Source organism: Leptidea sinapis, chromosome 23 (genome assembly GCF_905404315.1).
Source record: "Leptidea sinapis chromosome 23, ilLepSina1.1, whole genome shotgun sequence".
Lineage (NCBI taxonomy): Eukaryota > Metazoa > Arthropoda > Insecta > Lepidoptera > Pieridae > Leptidea > Leptidea sinapis.
The window spans coordinates 5,671,619-5,677,628 of record NC_066287.1 but is presented as its reverse complement, the minus strand read 5'-3'; positions in this window follow the sequence as shown (position 1 = coordinate 5,677,628).

Below are 6,010 nucleotides of genomic sequence, written 5' to 3'. Positions count from 1 at the left end.
GATTTCAACGGGCACAATGCCGAAAGGCTTGGATCACGTACCACAGACTACGCAGGGCGATCTGTGCATAATTTTGCATTGGCGTATGGTCTGTCCCAATTGGTTGAGTCGCCGACGCGGCTCCCGGATGTGGATAGCCACATGCCGTCCTTATTAGATCTTCTGCTGACTACACATCCCGATGGTTACCAGGTCTCTGCCGACGCCCCTCTCGGAACGTCCGACCATTGCCTGGTCAGGAGTGTAGTGCCTATCCGACGCCAACGTCGCAGACCACCAGCGACCCGCCGCGTTTGGCACTACAAGTCAGCAGATTGGGATAGGATGCGTTCCTTTTTTGCATCCTACCCTTGGGGCAGGGTTTGTTTCCTTTCAGATGATCCTAGTGCCTGCGCCGTTGCAGTAGCCGATGTGATACTGCAGGGCATGGATATTTTTATACCAAGCTCTGTTGTACCGATCGGTGGCAGATCACAGCCCTGGTTCGATGCGTCAGTTAAAGCAGAATCTGACTGCAAAAAACAGGCGTATTGAACTTGGGTTGCGGCGCTGGGCTCAAAGGATCCGAACTGCAAAGTTCTGAAGAGAAAATATAACCGTGCCTCCAGATTTTTTAAGCGGCAAATCGCCCGTGCGAAATCGAAGCACGTCGTCAAAATTGGCGAGCAGCTTTCCAGTTACCCGACCGGAACACGCAAGTTCTGGTCGTTGTCGGAAGCTGCTCTTGGTAACTTCAACCAGCCGTCCATGCCGCCGTTGCACATGAGGAATGACACCCTGGCCCATACGGCAAAAGAGAAAGCCGATCTCCTGTGCACTCTTTTTGCCTCCAACTCGACTCTTGACGACAACGGAAAAACACCACCGACCATCCCGCGGTGTCAGAGCTCCATGCCTGAAGTACAGTTCCGACAGAAAACTGTTAGGCGAGCTCTGTTTTCGTTGGACGTCAGGAAGTCGAGCGGGCCGGATGGCATTTCTCCAATCGTGCTTAGAACGTGTGCCCCTGAGTTGACGCCGGTGCTAACGCGTTTATTCCGGCACTCTTATTCAAAAGGCGTAGTCCCTGATTCATGGAAGTCGGCCCTTGTCCATCCGATCCCAAAAAAAGGAGACAGTTCGGATCCGGCAAACTACAGGCCTATTGCTATTACCTCCCTACTCTCCAAAATTATGGAGAGCATAATTAACCGCCAGCTCTTGGTATACCTTGAGGGTCACCAGTTGATCAACGACCGGCAGTACGGCTTTCGCCATGGTCGGTCGACTGGCGATCTTCTGGTATACCTAACACATAGATGGGCGGCGGCTATTCAAAGCAAGGGGGAAGGCCTGGCAGTTGGTCTGGATATAGCGAAGGCCTTTGATCGTGTATGGCACAAGGCACTCCTCGCAAAACTTCCATCATTTGGGCTTCCCGAGAGCTTATGCAAGTGGACCTCCAGTTTCCTCACTGGGCGCAGCATACAGGTCGTTATCGACGGTTGTTGCTCGAATCCCAAGCCCGTGAACGCTGGAGTGCCCCAAGGCTGTGTGCTATCTCCCACGCTGTTTCTTCTGCATATCAATGATATGTTGGACACTGCCAACATGCATTGCTATGCAGACGACAGCACTGGTGATGCCGTATACACGGGCCATGCAGGTCTCTCTCGGGAAAACGTCGACCAGTGCCGGGAGAAACTTGTGTCTTCTATCGAGTCCTCTCTCGAGAAGGTCGCGGAATGGGGTAAGTTGAACCTTGTCCAATTTAACCCCCAGAAGACTCAAGTTTGCGCGTTTACCACTAAAAAAACCCCATTTGCCGTATCACCGCTCATCGAGAACACTTCCCTTAAAGCTTCGCCTAGTATCGGAATAATGGGTCTCGAAATCTCGAGCAATTGCCAATTCCGTGGCCATCTGGAGGGCAATGCCAAACTGGCTTCAAAGAAACTGGGCGTCATAAATAGAGCACGGCAATACTTCAAGCCGGCCCACATTCTAGCGCTCTACAAAGCGCAGGTCCGGCCTCACATGGAGTATTGCTGTCATCTCTGGTCTGGAGCACCCCAGTATCAGCTCGATCCATTTGACCACGTGCAACGCAGAGCAGCTCGAATTGTCGGGGACCCAGTACTCTGTGAACGGCTGCATCACTTGGCGTTGCGTAGAGACGTCGCTTCATTGTGTGTCTTCTACCGCATTTATCACGGGGAGTGTTCCGAAGAGCTGTTCAACCTGATTCCTGCCGCCGAATTTCTTCTTCGCACGACACGCCACAAGTTACGATATCATCCCCACCATCTGGATGTGTGGCGGTCCTCCACAGTGCGGTTTTCAAGGAGCTTTCTTCCTCGTACCACGAAGCTGTGGAATGAGCTTCCTTGTGCGGTGTTTCCGGGACGATACGACATGGGTACCTTCAAGAAAAGCGCGTACACCTTCCTTAAAGGCCGGCAACGCTCTTGTGATTCCTCTGGTGTTGCAAGAGAGTGTGGGCGGCGGTGATCACTTAACACCAGGTGACCCGTACGCTCGTTTGTACGCTATTCCATAAAAAAAAAAAAATACGTAAGGTTAAAAGTTGTCTGACTTTCTGTTAAAGATTAACATTATTTACTTAACCTGATTTGCTATAATTTAATTCTTGTTTGTTTAATTGTATAATAATAAAAATGATGTAATTTTAAATTAGATAATTTTAATCGAAGCGCTATGAAAATTTAAACATACATTTTGGCTAAGAAGGAAGAAACACGTGCTTCGGACGATTCCACACACAACAGTGTCGTAACACAATATAAAACAACCCATCATATAATATATTATGCTATGAAAATTACCTTTCCGTAGGAGAACTAAAATCACTGACATAGCCCAAATGATTGCGAAACGGAAGTGGCAGTGGACAGGGAACATAGTTCAATGGACAGATGGCCGGTGGGGAAGAAAAGTCGAATGGCGACCACGTATGACGCAGTGTTGGTAGGCCCCCCACAAGATGGACCGACGATCTCGTCAAGATCGCCGGAATACTTTTGATGAGGGCAGCGCAGGACCGATCGTTGTGGAAATCTTTGGGGAAGCCTTTGACCAGCTGTGGACATCTTCCGGCTGTTGATCTTGATGATGATAATGATGACCTTTATAACATCACACTGTGCCCGTCATCCTAAGTCTAAATGATTCTCGAATAAATAGATATCAGACACATAATATAGCAATATAAAGGCAATATAAAGTAGATTACATTTTGTTATCTTCGATTTGTTTATATTAATGTAGTGTAATGAAGAAACAATCATCATTCAATACATTCGCGGTACTTCGGTAGCTGGTACGCCCACGAAAACCGAAACTGTACAAATGAATCGCTTAATAGTATAAAGCGATTCGTAAGGTTTCGCTTCCTTCGGGCGTCCCTTGACGGTATTGTTATAAAAATAAATAGTTTCAAAACCATCGTTCCATACCGAAAACTGTTGTAACTGTACTCGTCCCCTATAACGCGGTATCGTGATAACGTGGTAATTTATAAAAAACATCATTATTAATTTATATTGTTTATTTATTATATTTTCATCTTATTATTATTTTTTAATTTTTTATTATTGTATACATTTATATGTATATATATATCGGCGCAAATACTACAACACACCTATTATAAAAACGAGAATAATTCAGTTTAACTAATTTTAGTTAAAATTAGTTCATAATTTATTCCCTTATTATATTGTGACGTGAAATTATTGTAAAAAACAACACGAATTGAAAACACGTGCACGTGCACCGAGTCCTATAAATACAGCCGCACGGTCGATACTTGAGTGAGTCGTGCTCGGGCTGTCGTACGATACGGACCTCTCTGGTACGTCGTAACGCTGCCCGTTAAATAAACGAAAGTAATACCTACTCGTGTAGTTTTCTTTAGAAGAACCAATGAGTGATCTTCAGCAAGATAGCAATTGTGATGTCAACAGAAATGACGTCATACCTTTTAAAAGCAATACAGAGGTTCTTTCCTCGTCATATATATATTTATATTATCATCTTATCATCGTCATTTATATATATATATATATATATATATATATATATATATATATATATAAAACAATGTTAAATATAAAAAATAGAGTCTCGCCGGCGTTGGTTCACGACAATTTCGCCGGTGGTTAGGGCGACAGACTAAGGAACTTCCGCACGATGCGTGCCGTTCCCAAAATAGCTGCTTTCTGTAACTGACCCTTAATCCAGTTATTAAGCGAGAGCCTCTTGAGATAATGGTCGAGGCTCTTTGCTATAAGACCGTCTACAGAAACGACTATTGGGACAATTATTGTTGAATCAACATCCCACATGTCAGTTACTTTTACAAGGTTATCATCGGAACGGTGATATCAACAATAAATGCCCGACGGTCTAACCGATCTACCAACACATTATCAGGCTTATTAGCAATGATAGTTATTATTACTATTATTATGCATTGCGAGGTCGTAAAAACGCGTTATACGGTAATATTGCGGAACATAGCGCCGGACGACTACTCCACGTTATAGGGAGCGTGCAACGGTCCTAAGTCGGACGTTCTCGTGTAACGCCACAAAGTCTGACGCTTGGCTCGAGTGGCGCGCAGCGAGTGGCCCGACAGTCCTAATAAAAGATTCGCTTCAAAAAGGAATATTAAGCTGTATCGTAAGATATTTTATATACTGACGGAATTCTAGTAATATATCGATATATAGAATACCTACTTATTAAAATAGTTAAATAAAATGCATATTTATCTTTATAATATTTTTTTATTGTCATTTTACGATACATTACATTTAATATATTATTGTTAAAACATAAAAAAAATATTCTACAAAATAGTCAATATGTGTTACTTTCCATTACAGCAGCATATTTTTACAGTAATATTTCTCTACTAAGAATTTTAGTATTATTGTTTTGCAGGACGGTTGAATTTCATGTTTACAATATTGACAGTACCGCTATTTTGTTTTAACTATGGCCATATAAAGAATTTAAAAAGACCAAATGCTTAAAATGTACTAATAAATAAATATTAATTTTATAGACTACACACAAAGCATAAAATAATTACTGAGACTTTAATGTTTCCTTTGATTAGCATTCGTCACACATTTATAATATAGTAAGTTTCTGAAGTATCGTTATTAATAAAGCCAATTACATTACAGGCACTATAAGTAAGTGTACCTAATAGAATTAATTAATTAAAAAAATTATAATAAAACCATAAAAAAATTGAACTTTCTAGGTCATCTGGAACTGAGAGTTTAGATCGGACTCTCAGTGATTAAAATGACGATTGTTGGACGTGAATATCACAATAACCGTTTCAGGTGTACTTATGAAGTTTGGGGCACATAATATGTGTCTGGCAAGTCTCGATATATGAGCCAATAAGTGAATGAAATTTGAAATGTTTATGTGAAATATTTTTACAGTTATGATAGTTATGAGAGGATTTCTTGACAGCGGCAACACATTTTCAAAACTATGCCACAATTAAATAAAATCACACAAACTAAAATGTAACCTACTTCAATTTTCAAATATGTTTATTAATTTTTTAAATAATTGTGTTACAAAAATGCCCATTAACTTTCAGTCAAAAGGACAGGATATACTTTACAGTAATAAAATAAACCCTCGAAAAGCCTTATGTTACCTTAAGCTACCAACAAGCATTCTTGAAACCTGCATTTTAAAACGGTCAGTTACTCCATGCTACCAACATGCAACCTTGAAACCTGCATGTTAACACGGTTAGGTACTCCATGCTACCAACATGCAACCTTGAAACCTGCATGTTAACACGGTTAGGTACTCCATGCTACCAACATGTATTCTTGAAACCTGCCTTTTAACACGGTCAGTTACTCCATGCTACCAACATGCAACCTTGAAACCTGCATTTTAACACGGTTAGGTACTCCATGCTACCAACATGCATCCTTGAAACCTGCATTTTAAAACGATTAGGTTCTCC